Raw genomic sequence first — 19361 nt, forward strand, 5'->3', positions numbered from 1 at the left:
TGCTGCGAAGCTCCATCATACCCCTAGGGCCAGGAAAACGGAGCACCTGATGCAGTGTTGATGGTATAGCTTGCATTTGGTGGATCCAACGTCGTCCTAGGATGGCATTATAGGACGATTGAATGTCGAGAACGCTGAAATGCATGTTGAAGCTGACTTCATCTTCCCTAGATCCAACAGAGACTGAGAGTATGATGTCACCAATTGGGTCGGCTCTGGAGCCATTGAACCCATAGAGGGAGCTACTGGGTATATGAAGACCGATTTGGGCAGATTCATCTCTTGGATGATATGGTAGAACAAGATGTCGCACGAACTACCAGGATCTACTAGAACACGTTTGACTGTCCAATCGCTGATTTTGACATGGACGACTAAGGCATCATTATGAGGGAGGCAAACCTTGTTGAGGTCGGCCTCTGTGAAAATTATATCACCTGAGCTGCGGCCTGAACTGCGTGGTGTGGGTGCGGCCTATGAAGAGAACTGGTAGACTTCTTGGAGAGCGCCTACGCGGCTTTTTTTTTTTCTAGAAGATGCAACAGAATCATCTTGGAATGTGATCATGTGTATCATTCTGTCATTATCTCTATCTGATGAGTGCTGACGACGCTCATGGTAGGAGCGGTCAGCCAAGCCCCTCCTTTCGAGAGCAAGCTTGGACACTTTGGCGATTACGACGAGGTGGAGATCTACTCCACTCCCTACGAGCCATGAGTTTATGGAGCAGGTCACCATCAACGATATTGGCATAATGCTTGAGATGCCCTGATTCTATGAGGTCCTAGAGGTAGTGCTTGATCCCCCAGCACTCATCGGTCTCATGACATTTTGCTCAGTGGAAGGCAGAGTAAGGCTTGCTAGGGCGATCCTCTGGTTGTCGTACGTCAGGTCGGTAATATGCATCTCGCTTGATTTTGTCCAGTATGTAACTGGGAGATCGGGTGAGTACAACAAACTCGAGATTGTTTCTTGGTCTGTTCCCAGTCTTTTGTCCTTGTTGTCTAGGTCGCTTTTTTAAAGCTGGGGGGTCATCAGAGATTGCTGCCACTTTGTTCTTCTGTTAAGCCATGACATTTCAGGCCTTCTTGTAACTTGATGAACTTGTCTACTCGGCGTTACATAACGGATAAAAGTTTACGGTCATTTTTCATGAGCGATCACGACAAATACCGTGTTAGCGATTCGGGGAAGCTTTGAGAATGCCAATGTGGCAAACGACTATTTGAGGTCGCTTTCCATGCCAAGTAGTTCAGTTTGGAAACGACCTAGGAATTCGCAAATGGTTTCATCTTCTCCTAGGGAGAGTTGGAAAAGTGAATCGAGATCAGCTTTTTTACACCTGTTGTGGACGTACTGTGTCACACCCCGAATTTCGACAGAATTCGGAAAAACATTATTTGTTCCCGACTCTTCGATCTCCGAGGTGTGACGCACTCTCAACTTCCAAAAACCCATAAACAGTTTAAATATGCGGATAATTAAAAACCAATAAAATTTTTAACTTAAACAAAAGTCCTCTTCATTACAAAAATTTACAAATGAAAATACAAATAACTTTGTCTCAACGGCAACACTCTATATCACCTCAAGGGAAAACAAAACATATCCTGAAATGCAACGCTAACGCAAACCTCAAGCAGTAACCAACCTTCTTCAACACTAAACTTGTCAAGACTTATGAACTATGTTTCTTTAATGAACACACCCGATAAGCAAACATGCAACTCGGGTCAGCATTATAAAAATGCTGGTGTGAGTAGCTCTAAAATACAACATATACTTATACCAAATATATACACAATCCATACGACAGTTAGTTCCTCCACCGAGGCGCCTTAACTTCCAACGACTAATACAACATCCTTAAGTACAATAATTAAAAGGTGTAGTTCCTCCAATCGAGGCCTTTAACTTCCCACTAACCACACAACAAACCATACGCATAATAAAAAGGCATTTAGTTCCTCCACGAGGCGCCTTAGGTTCTAACTAAACTATAACCAGCCAAGCATATACAATCATCTATCTAAAGATATATCATTAACCAACATATTACCATAATTATATTAATTAAGGTTTTCTTTGTGTGTCCCTAAAATTTGCGTCGTATCTATGTCTTACCTAGTTTCCCTGGCTACCACAATCGCTTCCCAACGCCAACATGTACATCCACATGCCTCCCCACATAATGAACCACTCCGTGCGTAACTACCCCGAAATGGATGCCGCGACACCGTAACCCTCACACGAAAGCCATTATGTAAGTAATCGCCACTATTCGCATAAAATATCGCTACGTCTCGTTCTATTTTGCGAACGGAATAATCAAGCCACTATTCGGCTACACCGGAAGGGCCATTCAGATTCAATCAAACGCCCGGAAGGGCCAATCACATTACTTAATACGAAGGCCATTCAAATTCAACAAACGCCGGAAGGGCCAATCACATTACTTACGTCCGAAGGCCATTCAGATTCATCAAAAGCCCGGAAGGGCCAATCACATTACTTACGTCCGGTCATTCAGATTCATCAAAGCGCCGGAAGGGCCAATCACATTACTTTACGCCAGAAGCCCATTCAGATTCACTGAAACGCCAGAAGGGCCAATCACATTACTTATGCTCGAAGGCCATTCAGATTCATCGAACGCCAAAAGGGCCAAATCACATGAGTTGTGGTAGCTAGGTTCTAGAATTTTTAGCTTCGTAATTTATTCAAGTGTCATCCATTTATGACTCATAATAATTCCACTATATCACGTGCAGGTCAAATACCTTATTGCACTATGCCACAATATTTAGAAATATCTCAATATATCTCATAACTATTTCATTCTATCACGTGCCAATATATTATTGCACTACGCCACACTCCCGTGGGAAAATATTCACCAATACTATACTACCTCATAGTAGCATCTCACATATATAATAATGGAGCGTTTATATAAAGTTCTCAAAGATGTTGCATTTAATCGATATATCCCAACATATTATATAATGTCACAATATCAACGTCAAATCTTAATTAGATAATGACAACCAAATTTATACAAGCTTCCACAGTATTTTAGCATTTGATTTGTCCATACAATTTACAACATAAAATGTAGCACAATAAACAGTCCACAGTCCACAATCAAAACCCAATATATATATGGTTTACACACTACTCATATCAAATCTTAATTAGATAATGACAAACAATGTTATATAATTTTCGACAATATTTTATTACTACATTTGTCCATATTCTTAAACATGTGAAAAAAACGGGAAAAAGTTAACATTCCACAGTCAACGGTCAAACTCAAAGTCAACATGTCATGGTCAAAGTCAACATTCAACGGTCAACGTCAAAGCCAACACGTCATGGTCAAAGTCAACATTCAACGGTCAACGTCAAAGCCAACACGTCATGGTCAAAGTCAACATTCAACGGTCAACGTCAAAGCCAACACGTCATGGTCAAAGTCAACATTCAACGATCAATGTCAAAGCCAACACGTCATGGTCAAAGTCAAACTATCGTTTTCTATGTTCAACAGGTGCGTGGTCATAGCCATGGTTCATGGCTAAGGTCAAAGTGCATGGCTCATGAGCTCATGACTAAGGTAATGGTTCGGACCCAACTGGCCAAGCCCAAACCTTAGAACCCAAAAGTCTAAATGTTGAAAGACCCATATTTAAAAAGAGTTCAAACCCTGGTCCTAAACGATCAAGAAACCCGACCGGTTTAACCCTACCATAAACTTATTTGGCTCAACTTGAAAATTTCAAAACCAAATGGATCTCTCCTGCGATCCATTTCAAATTTTAGGGACCAGCCCACATAAACCTTTTAAACCGGCCCAACCACTAACTCATGTTTAGGCCCAAGACAATATGAATGAAACCGGCCCAACAACTAACCCACCTAAGGCCCAAGCCCCAGGCCCAACCGACCAACAGGTCGTCTCCCTCAGCTGGTAACCAGCTCTCCTCCACCGCCAGCAGCTCAAGTCCGGCCACCACGCCTCACTTCATCAAGTCGGTTCGACTCCTTTTGAAAAACCAAACCACTTTAATAAACGCGAAATCTTCAATTCTTGAATTCCCCATCTTCACCAAATCTAGATCTGAGAAATCTCTGGCCGCCATTAATGGTTTCTCCAAGCTCCACTCGACAGCACTACTGCCAAGCCCCCACTCAACCAAACATCCACAACCAACAATAGACCAACCCACCATACAAAATCACAGTTCAAACTACACAAATCCACACCACCAGTATAGCAGTATCAACCTTGGATCCGACCGCCATTGATGCCGGATTCCAAGCTTCGACCGCCCCATCCATCCCAACAGTCAATCACCCCACTATCATCCATCATAATCCCACAATCATAATCCAACATCGTAACACAGTAAATCTAATACTACGGTTCAAAATAAAAATCGGGCTTCCTTGCGGTTGGACTCGCGATGCCGCCATTGACGACCTCTTCCGAGCTCCAACAGCACCCAACCTCCAGCACGCCATCCCCCACTACCACCAAACCAAAAATCAACCCACACACAACACAGTATACCATTTTCAAACCATTTACACGACCACGGTTTGTTTGGGCTCGCACCGCCATTAACGGCCCAAATCAAACTTCGACAGTTAAATCTCCATTTTCCGAGTTTCAACAGATTTTAAATCAGTTTTTAATAACGACAGTTTTACCAATGACAGGACGAATATTACTAACAGAATAATTAACATATTTCATGAAATAGAAAAATAATCTACTCACCTTAATCCCAAGCTCCACGAATCCTCCTAGTCCGGATCGTCGCGTTCCAACGCTCTAGAAATCCAGCTTCTATCTCTGCCTCCATTTTTATTATTATTATTCTTTTTTTCTCCCGGAACCCTATTCTCTAGAACAATACGAATATATACTTGGGTTTGAAACCCAAGCCCAACGCAGACTCGGGCCCAGAAACCAGGCCCATGTATCCCAAATCCAATCCAGTCGATTTTTAAATAAATAATTTAATTAATTAATAAATAATTCCGTATTTTAAATACGGGCGTTATAGCTATACACATCTCAAAAGAATCTCGTCCCGAGATTTGGAAGTAAATCTATACGAACAAATAACGTTGGTTATTAACTTAGAACCTACACAAGAATGTACCGGGATTAAACTTAAGCAAGATAACGTTGATATTAATTATTTTTAAATAATTCCAGAATATATGTCCTCATGCCATTACAAAATCTATACTAGTTTAACTGTCTATATTAAAACAAATTATTATTGTCACTTAAACGCAAGATAAATATATCATTTCTCATTAGCATGCTATTTCTTGACCCGTAGCAGACTCTACGAAAATTAATATTCTACTTAACTAATCAATAATATGGAGTAAGTTCATCCCTGCATAAAACATTATGGAGTATTTCATTATCATGCACTAAAGAAAAATTAGTGCCCTAATACACTTAAAATAAAAATCACTCATGTCATGGATACTACAATAAAACTTTATATTTACTCTACTCATGCTATCAGAAATATTAAATTTAAAACAACCTTGAATCCTAATTCATGCTTGCAACTGGATCAAATATAGCACGTATAAAAAAAAAAAAAATACGGAAACAAAATAATTCAGAATAAATACTCGACGTTCGTTGCTATTATTATTATTACTAATTATTTTAAACGGTGAAAAGATTCAAAAATTAATCTCCATATACAATGACAATTAAGATAAGACTTGCTACCGTATAACCCGAATTTTAAAATATTAGGATAATATAAACTCACTTCTAATATATCACCCATAACAAGTTATATTCTCACGGTAATATTTATGAACCATAAATCAAGGTATATATTTAAGAATACTCGAATATGCAAAAATCAATATGAAACAAATTTAACAATATTAATCTATCATGCCATGTTGGTGACACACTATTATCATCCTATACCAGGCAATAGTTCCTCTATATACAATAATATAAAAACGTGTATACGCAAGTATACACATCTCAAAAAGAATACACGTATATTTTATTATTATTTATTTTATTTTTCTATTTATAATTAGTCACATCTAACAAATTAATCTCTTATACTTCAAAATACTATTCATCCATTAAAGTGTACGAGTGAGGCGAGATAGTTCCTCTAACACAGAGGCAATTAGTTCCTTACTCAATACGTCACAAAGTCATCCGTTAATACAACTCATTCAATATAGATCAAAATATCTCATTGTTTCTTAAATAATAACTTAATACTCAAATACAAAGTTCACATACAGGTTGTCATACTTAATCCATACTCCATGTGAAAATGATCACCAATCAACAAAACATCCTTATAGCAGCACACATCATTTTGATCAAATCCGTTAATAATTAACATATTACACATATAACCACTCCTCATATGATAAGGAAAATTAAAAAATCATTTCATATCCACTCCACAAGTAACTAATATAAATATACACATTACACATACAATCAAATCAAGAAAAATATTGACTCGCTTTATTTATGTATTTTTTTTTTCTTTATAAAAGTAAAACGACTAGCGGAAATAGTTTTGAAAATAAAACTTCTTAAACACTACCCATAAACCACAATCCGAGAATCACTTAGACTCACCTAAGTCTAAGCTAACCAAATGCTCTTATACCAAACTGTCACACCCCCGAATTTCGACAGAATTCGGAAAAACATTATTTGTTCCCGACTCTTCGATCTCCGAGGTGTGACGCACTCTTAACTTCCAAAAACCCATAAACAGTTTAAATATGCGGATAATAAAAAACCAATAAAAATTTTAACTTAAACAAAAGTCCTCTTCATTACAAAAATTTACAAATGAAAATACAAATAACTTTGTCTCAACGGAAACTCTATATCACCTCAAGGGAAAACAAAACATATCCTGAAATGCAACGCTAACGCAAACCTCAAGCAGCAACCAATCTTCTTCAACACTAAACTTGTCAAGACTTATCAACTATGTTCATTTAATGAACACACCCGATAAGCAAACATGCAAATCGGGTCAGCATTATAAAAATACTGGTGTGAGTAGCTTTAAAATACAACATATACTTATACCAAATATATACACAATCCATATGGCAGTTAGTTCCTCCACCGAGCCTTTAACTTCCAAATCCACTAATACAACATCCTTAAGTACAATCATTAAGGCAGGTAGTTCCTCCAATCGAGGCCTTTAACTTCCCACTAACCACACAACAAACCATAATGCGATAATAAAAGGCATTTAGTTCATCCACGGTGCCTTTAGGTTCTAACTAAACTATAACCACCAAGTATATACAATCATCTATCTAAAGATATATCATTAACCAACATATTACCATAATTATATTAATTAAGGTTTTCTTTGTGTGTCCCTAAAATTCGCGTCGTATCTATGTCTTACCTAGTTTCCCTGGCTACCACAATCGCTTCCCAACACCGAATATGTACATCCACATGCCTCCCCTTACATAATGAATCACTCCGTGCGTAACTACCCTAAGCGGGATGCCGCACACCAGGTAACCCTCACACGAAAGCCATTATGTAAGTACTACCACTATTCGACATAAAATATCGTGCGTCTCGTTCTATTTTGCGAACGGAATAATCAAGTCACTATTCGGCTATGCCAGAAGGGCCATTCAGATTCAAGCGAACGCCGGAAGGGGCCAATCACATTACTTACGCCGAAGGCCATTCAGATTCACTGAAACGCCAGAAGGGCCAATCACATTACTTATGCTCGAAGGCCATTCAGATTCACTGAAACGCCAGAAGGGCCAAATCACATGAGTTGTGGTAGCTAGGTTCTAGGATTTTCGTTACGTAATTTATTCAAGTGTCATCCATTTATGACTCATAATAATTCCACTATATCACGTGTAGGTCAAATACCTTATTGCACTATGCCACAATATTTAGAAATATCTCAATATATCTCATAACTATTTCATTCTATCACGTACCAATATATTATTGCACTACGCCACACTCCCGTGGGAAAATATTCACCAATACTATACTACCTCATAGTAGCATCTCACATATATAATAATGGAGCGTTTATATAAAGTTCTCAAAGATATTGCATTTAATCGATATATCCCAACATATTATATAATCACAATATCAACGTCAAATCTTAATTAGATAATGACAACCAAATTTATACAAGCTTCCATAGTATTTTAGCATTTGATTTGTCCATACAATTTACAACATAAAATGTAGCACAATAAACAGTCCACAGTCCACAATCAAAACCCAATATATATATGTTTTACACACTACTCACGTCAAATCTTAATTAGATAATGACAAACAACGTTATATAATTTTCGATAATATTTTATTACTACATTTGTCCATATTCTTAAACATGTGAAAAAAACAGGAAAAAGTCAACATTCCACAGTCAACGGTCAAACTCAAAGTCAAAGGTCAAAGTCAACATGTTATGGTCAAAGTCAACATTCAACGGTCAACGTCAAAGCCAACACGTCATGGTCAAAGTCAACATTCAACGGTCAACGTCAAAGCCAACACGTCATGGTCAAAGTCAACATTCAACGGTCAACGTCAAAGCCAACATGTCATGGTCAAAGTCAACATTCAACGATCAACGTCAAAGCCAACACGTCATGGTCAAAGTCAAACCGCTGCTTTTATGTTCAACAGTAAGGGTCATAGCCATGGTTCATGGCTAAGGTCAAAGTGCATGGCTCATGAGCTCATGACTAAGGTAATGGTTCGGGCCCAACTGGCCAAGCCCAAACCTTAGAACCCAAAAGTCTAAATGTTGAAAGACCCATATTTAAAAAGAGTTCAAACCCTGGTCCTAAACGACTGGGCTAAACTAACCCGGTTTAACCCGGCCCATAAACTTATTTGGCTCAACTTGAAAATTTCAAAACCAAATGGATCTCTTGCGATCCATTTCAAATTTTAGGGACCAGCCCACATAAACCTTTTAAACCGGCCCAACCACTAACTCATGTTTAGGCCCAAGACAATATGAATGAAACCGGCCCAACAACTAACCCACCTAAGGCCCAAACCCCAGGCCCAACCGACCAACAGGTCGTCTCCCTCAGCTGGTAACCAACTCTCCTCCACCGCCAGCAGCTCAAGTCCGGCCACCACGCCTCACTTCATCAAGTCGGTTCGACTCCTTTTGAAAAACCAAACCACTTTAATAAATGCGAAATCTTCAATTCTTGAACTCCCCATCTTCACCAAATCTAGATCTGAGAAATCTCTGGCCGCCATTAATGGTTTCTCCAAGCTCCACTCGACAACACTACTGCCAAGCCCCCACTCAACCAAACATCCACAACCAACAATAGACCAACCCACCATACAAAATCACAGTTCAAACTACAGAAATCCACACCACCAGTATAGCAGTATCAACCTTGGATCCGACCGCCATTGATGCCGGATTCCAAGCTTCAACCGCCCCATCCATCCCAACAGTCAATCACCCCACTATCACCCATCATAATCCCACAATCATAATCCAACATCGCAACACAGTAAATCTAATACTACGGTTCAAAATAAAAAAATGGGCGCTTCCTTGCGGTTGGACTCAGCGATGCCGCTTATCGGGACGACCTCTTCCGAGCTCAAAGACACCAACCTCCAAAGACGCCATCCCCACTACCACCAAACCAAAAATCAACCCACACACAACACAAGATACCATTTTCAAACCATTTTACACCACCACGATTTGTTTGGGCTCAGCTCACCATTAATGTTCCCCAAATCAAACTTCGACAGCTAAATCTCCATTTTCCGAAGTTTCAACAGATTTTAAATCGGTTTTTAATAACGCATAGCTTTACCAATGACGGAGATCTAATATTACTAACAGAATAATTAACATATTTCATGAAATAGAAAACTAATCTATTCACCTTAATCCCAAGCTCCACGAATCCTCCTAGTCTGAATTGTCGCGTTCCAACGCTCTAGAAATCCAGAGTCTATCTCGGCCTCCATTTTTATTATTATTATTATTTTTTTTCTCCCGGAACCCTATTCTCTAGAACAATACGAATATATACTTGGGTTTGAAACCCAAGCCCAACGCAGACTCGGGCCCAGAAACCAGGCCCACTTATCCCAAATCCAATCCCGCCGATTTTTAAATAAATAATTTAATTAATTAATAAATAATTCCGTATTTTAAATACGGGCGTTACATACTAGCTAGTGAACAGATCGGTGAGTTGCTCGAAGTTCTTTATCGAGTCTGGCTCGAGTGAAAAGAACCAATCGAGCGCGCCATCTTTAAGATTAGCTGGAAACAAACGACAATAGAGATGATCGAACTCTTGAGCACTATAGAGTACGTGCAAGGCTTTGAATGTAGCGTGCCACTTGTTGACTAGGACACGTGCTGCCATCGTACATTGGAAACCGTGGCTGAATGAAATATGGAGGAGAAGCTCTACTAAGTACCTCAAAGAAGAAATAACGGGGGCCAGCGATATGTCTTCAACATCTTTTTGAACGATCCGAGTGGCGCCTTTCTTAACTGCACTTTGGTCGATCCTTTGTGACAATTCGTTAATCTGTTGATTAACCCCGTTGATACCATCCTCTGCTATGGCACCTGGTGGATTTTGCGTGTCCACTTGCGCACGCAAAGTAACATTCTCCTGCTTGAGCAGGGTACTGTGCTCGTTCATTGTATCTAACTGACCTGCCAAACTATGGGTTTGAGCTTCGAGGCTTGCCATGTTTCGTGGGCTTGAAGATTTTGTTTCTTGGTTTTGGGATTTGTGAAGTAGTTTCTTAAGAAATCGAGACCACAGATGGCGCCAATGTAAATGAGCATTTTGGTTATCCCTTACAAATGTGGAGGAGGAGAAGGGGTTTAGAAATGGGAAAGACCAAGTTCGTTGTTGAGCGAACTGCCTACGTATCTATCTCTCGATTATGGGAGGAGAGAAGAATCAGGTCTGGCGTAGTTCATATGGGAGGTATTTATAGCTAGTGGATACGGATCTCTATCCAACACGTGTACTGACAAACACAAATGTATGGTTGAGATTGAGAAGGAGTATTGTAATGGTGTTGGTAGAAATTCTGAAATGATGGTGAGTGGTTGCAGTGGTTCGTAATTTGCGGAGACAGCATGTGTAAGCACGACCTTGACAATGATTGCTTCTAGTAGATATGCTGTGTCAAGAATCAAAACACTCTGCATGAGGATGTGAGAATCGATCTGTTCTGCAGCGATCTCGTAGCTCGGGGGTATGAGCTGATGATGTAGATCGCTCTGAATGCAGCTCGGGGAAGTGTGGTATTTCCGCTATACTGGACACGTGCTTGATATTTTTGAATGAAAATATCACTCCCTCACACCACTGATATTGTGAATGTTGTAGAAAGTTTTTCATCATTCTTCTTCTGTGCTACCATCAAAAGGAGTTCTAACCTCTCTAGATCATCTTCTTTCATGCTCTCACATACAATTCCAGTTCCATGTTTTACAATAAATGCCATAGCTTCAGGTGTAGACAATGACGCTGGCATTATCAGATCTCCCTCATTTCCTCTTCCTTCATCATCAACAATGATGACAAACTGCACTACCACCCCAAGTTATTATAAATAAAGAAAAAGAAAACTATTAAGTACGATCAAGCAATGGCGGTAACAATCCTTGCCTCGGCGAATGTCTTCAATGGCCTCTGGAATGTGCTAAAAGCAAGAAGGTACTAAAAACAAAACTTAATGATATCGGTAACCCTGTTTTTCTTGAGCGCGCTTTCTACTTTTTGAGTTTATTCCTTTTCTTCTTTGGGATCATCGCTAGATTCTATTTTTATAGTAATACTAACATCTTCAAGGACTGTAGAGGGAGACTGTAGGGGTGGGAGTGGGAGGGAGTGATGATGCGGCGGTTAGGGCAGATGTTGGAAGAGAGATTAGAAAAGAAGATCTGATCTCATGGATCTAGACGTTATGGATGGAAGTAGCATACTAGGTGGGAATCCTTCTTTTTGCTGTATCACAACTTGATAAAAGACAATGACAACCATTGGATGGAGGCCCTACGGGCCCCACACCACTGCTTTTTATTAGATAGATAATAATAATTTGTTATTCCCTAGGGTAATTAGGAAGTGGAAAGGGTTTGGTCTCTTAATGACCTAATTTTGACAGTGGGGTTTAGTGTGGACTTATATATTCCATTGTAACCATTTTTGGTGGGATATACACATACCGACATAATGTGTGGAAATAATTGGACTTCAATACTTTCGGCGAAATAGTAGACGGTGAGGTTTCCCAAGAGCTACTTTCTAGACCTACTATTGTGACTCATTATTTGGATACCGTTGGTTTGCATTGCAATATACACTCACACATATCTCTATTTAAATTAATGGTTATCATTAGTAGGTCGGTTAAGTAGGTCAATTAGTAGGTTACTGTAGCATTACTGCCAAAAATCTGGTTGGTCACGATTTCCCTGAGATTCAGGTCTCAACATTAGATGGAAACCTTTGTGTAAAGGACATCCCACCAGTCACATGATCTGCACGAGACTCACATACAATGACTCCCCCAATATAATGTGACCCCAGACATACGAGTTTCCGGCCTTCACACTTGCAAACAACTCCAAACACTCGCCATATCAAAAGACTCGCATACTCAACACCCCAGCGAGCACCCAACGACTCGTCACTCAACCCTATCTCGTGACGTCATCACTTGCTACTGTAATCATTACTAACTTTATCCTTAGCCATTTTTCCGTCGTAACATATACACCATTACAACCATCAACCATCATTACACCCTATGCCAACTTAGATAAACCTAAATAACGCCTACACTTACTACCTGCATGCCTTTCATGGACACATGTTATTTATCCTGACCGCACATCTGTACTCTTCTGTACATGTGTCGCATCCGATGCAAGCTCCTAATCCCTATAAAAGTCATCCTTAAGAACTATGTGTGGCTTAATTCCAGTCTAGTTAATGAATCCTAACCTGAGTTACTGACTCTCCACTCACAACTATCTCCCAAGATACAGACTAGATACGTAGGCATCTTCATCCACATGAAAATCAACCATTAGCACCAAACAAAATTATTCCATTTTCATTATCCTAACTTAAGAGCTAAGTCTTAACCTTGCTGTAAATTTAGACATTTACACTCTGTATATATCCTACCCTGTCTTGAATTGTGGGTGATGAAAGAGTATGGTTAAAAAAGAGGGTCGTGGACTAAGCAGTTCATCATAAAACTAGAAGCTGATCTTTGGTTCACAAAACCAGTATGCTTTGTAAATGAAGGTGCAACTCTAGTACTGTCAAAAATGGTTTCTAGAATGCTTTTATTGGATTGCTAAGTTGCATTGTCAATCCACATAGTATTTATTTCTTCTTTTGAATTAATTATAAATGTGCAGCGCTCAATTGATAATGTTCTTCTATCTCATCTCCCGCCTTCTGGTTCCCACGTATATGAGGTTTAATTGAACTTTGCTTATGATTACCAATTAATGGCCTGATGCATTGTCCATGAAGTGTTTCATTGCCATTTATTTTTCTACACTTACTCGTGCTTATTTGCATATTACGTTGTCATAAAATCTTGCTGTTATGTTATGTTCATAGTATCCATCAAGTTTAAATTATGCTTCATAGATATACATCAATCTATTCATTAATAATTGACCCATTTTAGCTTTTTTTTCTTTTGTTTTTTTTTTGTCTTCACTTTGTTTTTTATTTCATATTTTCATACTATCTATTTTTGACTTACTAATTATGATTCATAGATATACATTTATTGTGTTGGATTTGGACATATACTTCTTTATAGATATATACATATACGCTCTCCTAACACTCTTTAATTAAATTAAACTTCTTTAGCGTTTTTGAACTCTCTTTCAAAATATTTGGTTTATATAGATTGCAATGCGACCAATTCTCAACAAAGGGAAACACCATCTGCACCTTTCTATCGAACCTTCAAAGCAGAACATACGTACTTTTGTTGCCCCCAAGATAGGCTCAATCTTCAACCGGCCTCTTGGCTTCTCGGTATTTCTTGCTTACAGCTACTATTGCTTATAACTGCTATTGCATTGCCAATCCAAGGGGTATTTATTTCTTCTTTTGTTTAAGGAATTCATTGTTGATGCATTGACTTTCATTGAACAAAATAGATTATGGTACTACATATTCATACAGTATTATAAAGAGCATGAAGTTGATAATAAGGATGTGGTTCTATATAATACTTACATTTTTAAAATGATTGACTGCGTAATACATTGACAAGTACATATTCAAAAGACACGACAAAACAACAATGGTGTTGAATTTAACTTATGTTGGTAAGTCATTTGCTCCCTACTTCTTGGGTCAACACTAACAAATGCAAGTTCTTCTAGAAATATCTTAGTGTAAACTAATTTCCCAAGAAGTTGTTTAGAAATTATGAATTTTGTGTTATGATGTGTTATTGTGGTTACATTTATATAAATATGTTGTTGTTGTCCTCTTTCTTCTATAACCAATTAAATGGTTTTCAATTAGTTTGGTTTGTTTAGTAATTATTAGTATGTTGTTGTCAGACGTTGATGACAGAAAGGAGGTGACAATTGTCAATTTGAATGCTCACTTCGCTGTACTCAAAGATACAATTGTCATTTTTAGCTATACTTTTTATACTTTAGTTTTTTTGCTTGGTACAAGTTTTTTAGTGTTAATGGATTAGTAAAATCCTAAAGCTGAAACTATTTAACCAATTTGATTGGTTAATATCAAATTTTCGCTTAATTGATTCATCGATATTGGATCGAAGTCTCATTTTTGAACTTCACTCTCATATACTCAGTATATTAAAGAGTCAATGAGGTTGATTGTGGTTAGATATTTGTTACATATTAGTTATTTCTGTCATTCTGGGTTTTCAATCTCAATTTGATGATGGTGTTCTCTTTTAGGAGTGTCTGAACTTGATGCTTTTGCCTTTCGAATAGTTTTTTAATCCCTTCAGTTGAATTTTCTCTTGCATGCTCTTTTATTTGCCAACTTATTCATGCTTTCTATTGATTGGCAACAGGTTCAAGATCATGGATTTAAGTGGAAATCTCATGCACATGTTGCAGCTAAATAGTTATTTAACCATATTTGCTTAGGAAATGTGTTCAAGTTTACTGCCTCACTTGAAAATGTAAATTGCGAAGAAATCTGAATTGAATATATAGTTTTCATGATGCAATTTGATAGTGTTGTAATTATTTGACTTTGTTGAATTGTTAGTTATTTTGTTGCTTTGTAAGCAAACCAGATTGTGCCTATAGTAGAACCTATATGAGCACACTTTTTAGTTGTGCCAACTTCTTTTTTCTTTTGTGTCACTTATCAGTTAATCAAAATTATGTCGTTATTCAAATGCTAGGTAAGTGGGTAAATTATGTCGTTATTCAAATTTTATTTGGATATGGTTTCAATTTTAAGAATGCTATAATTTTGTCCACGTCTAGACGAGATGACACATGTAATTAGAAAATAATATGATCGGATTTGTGGCTCGAGGTATATGTATGCTCAATAGGGTAGCGCTCTAATATTTGGCTTTTAAGATAGCTGATAGCTGGGGCAAACCCTAGTAAGAAACATTCTAGAAACATCTCCCCACCTAATATTCCCCCTATAAATATAAATATAAATATAAATCAGACCACCACATCTCAGCCTCCTCCTAATTTCAAAACAATGTCAACAGCCACCGAGACTGCAAAGATGATAACACTAACAAGTTCCGACGGAGAAAAGTTCGAAATCGAAGAAACAGTTGCAATGGAATCAATAACAATAAAAAACATAATCGATGACGGGGCAATTGATACTGGAATCCCATTACCGAACGTAATGGCACCTGTTTTATCGAAAGTTATTGAGTATTGCAAACACCATGTTGATAATCCATCTAAGATTGAAGACCGTGAAGTGGATGATGAGTTGAAGAAGTGGGACAAGGAATTTGTTCAGGTTGATCAGAATATGTTGTTTGATTTAATATTGGCTGCTAATTATTTGAATATTAAAGGGTTATTGGATTTGACTTGTTCAACTGTTGCTGATATGATGAAAGGGAAGACTCCTGAAGAGATTAGGAACACTTTTCATATTGTTAATGATTATACTGCTGAGGAAGAGGAAGAAGTTAGGAGGGAGAATTCTTGGGCTTTCGAGTGATGGAAAGGTCTTGCTTTTTGTTTTGTTTTTATGTTTTGGATATTTTAAGGGTTTTTGTTTATGGTGGATGTGATTATTATGGATTATTAATGGTTTAGATATTTTGGGGATGTTGTTTCGTTAATGATAATTGCTTTGTTTGTTGAATGCATTAGCGCTTGTATGTTTTGGTATCAGTGTCTGGTTGCACTGTATTAGTTGCGGATTGTTATGTTGGCTGTTGTCTAGGAATAGCGTTCGTGAATGCATGTTGCTATTGAAGTTTATTTGTAAATATTAGTTGCAGACTTTTAAGTTTTTGTTGTCTTTGTCTAGAATTAATTATGTCAGATTAGTATATCACCTGAATATTGACATGGAATGTAAGGTCGTTGGGTTTAGAATTGGAAAGTTGAAGTTTTAGAAAGTAGTTATATATTTTTGAGAACAAGGTGATATTACGATCATGTTGTTTAATACTAGCAAATACAGCAAGTAAGGTGTTACTAGGACGAAGCAGAATAAATTGAACTCGTGATATTGTTCTACATAGATGGTTCTGCACAAGCGCACTTTACTAGTATTTATTAGTTCACTCTATAGTCGATAGTTATTGATGTTAGAAGGTGCGTTGTATGACTTCTTCTCATATGCTAGCACTGTTAAAGTGCTCAAAATCAGCTTTCATTGTTAGAATCTATTTAGGGGATATTCATTGGTCATTGCCTTTTCCTCTGTGAACTGTATATTATCTGGGAATTTTACCATTCTTAATTCTGTTCCCATTGTCAAACACTTAAACACTGAGAAATCACAGTGAGTCTGTATACACGAATGGTACTTTTTACCCCCGTAATAAGGGTAAAGAAATTTGTATGTCATGTAATGGCTTATTGATCTTGAATTTCTGCCTAGTGAAGAGGATTTCTACCTCTGAATACGGAACAATTGTTGCCACCATAATCTTTTGAAAGTTGAATTGTGTGAAATCCATCAACAGTGTATAGAGGGATGTATGACAGGTATATTTATATAGTGATAGTTGCACTTTCTTGTTTGGTCTTGTAGGGGGATTTTACTAAAAGCGTATGGAGTGAAGTACCAATGTGGCTATATGCCATGCTTGTCTGTTGATTGCAACTGACAAAACCTGTTATTGATCTATTAGCTCTTTGATAGTCTTGCAACTCTGATCGCTGCAGAGTCTAATAAGAATACGCCATAGTGATTAGTGTATTGCATCTTCCTACTGTTGGGAATTTGTGTTTTGATTCTATTATAACTGATTGGGAAAGCTATAGTACAACTTGATGTAACTGTTATAAGGGTAGTGTGAATCTCTCACACACTGATTCTAATAAAATATTGTTTTATCGACCAAAAAAAAAAAGTCATTTGTGCCCTAGTCACGATACAAGGTTTTTATTTTCGTTTGCTTAGTCATGGTGCTTGTTAATGAAAAGTGCACCTCTAGTTAATGTAAATGATGCTCAACCACCGCCTTTTTCAATGTTGTTGCGGGAGTTTGTTTTGGTCACTTTGTTTTCTTATTTATTCATCTTGTAGGCTGTTACAGAAAAAAGGACTTTGAACCTTAGATCTTTGCAGTGTATAATAGGACATCTTGCCTCATGATAAACACAAGAAGGATGATGTCAGACATGAGATTTCAGTCTCTTGTTTTATAATCATAGACAGACGAGATTTCAGTCCCTCGCTTTATAATCTTAGACAAACATTGCCAAAGAAACGTCAACAAAGAATGGAGAGTTAAAATGTTAGAGAATTTCTTTGAGAAGGGTTGCTATAGTTTTTAAGACTTTCTGTAGCTCTGTTTTAGTATGCCCGATTGCCCGAACCTGACAAAATATTAACTTGCTGAAAAATGATGATTTGAGCCTTCTTCTTCCTGTTCTGTTTTCTAATTGCAATAAAGTTGGATGTAGATTAGGCAATTAGCAGAGTATGAGTTTGAGAAACTGCATCACCATGCAAAACCAATTCACCCCACATGAAGTATGCTTTTTGAGATTTCCTCTTGTCCTATAGATTGGTTGAACACAAAGCAAGGATGGTCCCCGTGGTATATCATTCTAATTTTTTCCTTTCTTACGATTTTGTACTACACGAGTTGAACCTGTAGAACTGAAAATCTCAGTTTCTGGACAACGATGTATGCGTTTTGATTTTGCGTTTTGATTTTCAAAATAATCTTAGAACTTCATAATCCTTACTAGTTGGACTTGGTGAGTGAATGTAATGTTTAGGACACAAATCCCTGTCATTATGCATTCCATTGCGTTGCAGGAATTTATTAGTTGGTCATAATAAATTTGAGAGATGAACTTCAGTCCTGTCAATATCGCGCTGGAGTTCATTGTTTGTTCTCTATAATTGAAGAAACTTACTCGGTTGAAATTTGAAGTGCCACTGCTAAATATGAATTATCCAAAGTATTTATCCTGATGAAATTAATAAAGTACGAAAAGCTATATGGAATGAACTCGACACTAATGGACAAAGGATCAACAGAAACCTCTTTAAGTTTTTTTTTGGTAGTCACCTCTTTTAAGTAAATTAGAACAATCGTTTTCCTACTAATCGCAGTTCAATATAGCATAAGTAGGGAAAACGACCTTCAGTAGACATGTTTCGTGAGAGGCTGAAAAAAAAACTATTTTCTTTTCACTGAAGTTGGCGCCTTTGGTCATGATGAATCTCGAAGCACGCTACGCTTAGATTTCTTCACACGAATAATACCTGTTTTTCTCCATTCCTCATGTGATAGATAACTCCAACAATCTCCCCCTTCCGAAGAGTGGGGGGATATCTCTATACATTCCCAAATCAACAGGAGGAGTGTATTACCATTCCAGCGGTAGCACAATAAACATCAAACTTACTTTTCGGTAAGACTTTGGTCATCATATCCGACCTACTCTTGTCGGTATGGATTTTCTCAATGCACAAATGTTTGTCTTCGAGAATTTCTCTAATCTAATGATAACGCACAAGATCTAGAATGAACACTCGGATTCTTGTTCAAATTGATGGCGCTCTGACTG

At 37.8% G+C, this 19361-nt stretch overlaps 1 pseudogene across 1 annotated transcript; it reads left to right on the forward strand.

The window, feature by feature from the left end:
* Positions 1-15696: 15696 nt before the first annotated feature.
* LOC147499966 (SKP1-like protein 1B pseudogene) lies at positions 15697-16464 on the forward strand (annotated as a pseudogene). Its single transcript, XR_015196142.1, has one exon. The product of XR_015196142.1 is annotated as an SKP1-like protein 1B pseudogene (transcript).
* Positions 16465-19361: the final 2897 nt, after the last annotated feature.

This window comes from Coptis chinensis, chromosome 5, assembly GCF_015680905.1.
Source record: "Coptis chinensis isolate HL-2020 chromosome 5, ASM1568090v1, whole genome shotgun sequence".
In the NCBI taxonomy this organism is placed as follows: domain Eukaryota; kingdom Viridiplantae; phylum Streptophyta; class Magnoliopsida; order Ranunculales; family Ranunculaceae; genus Coptis; species Coptis chinensis.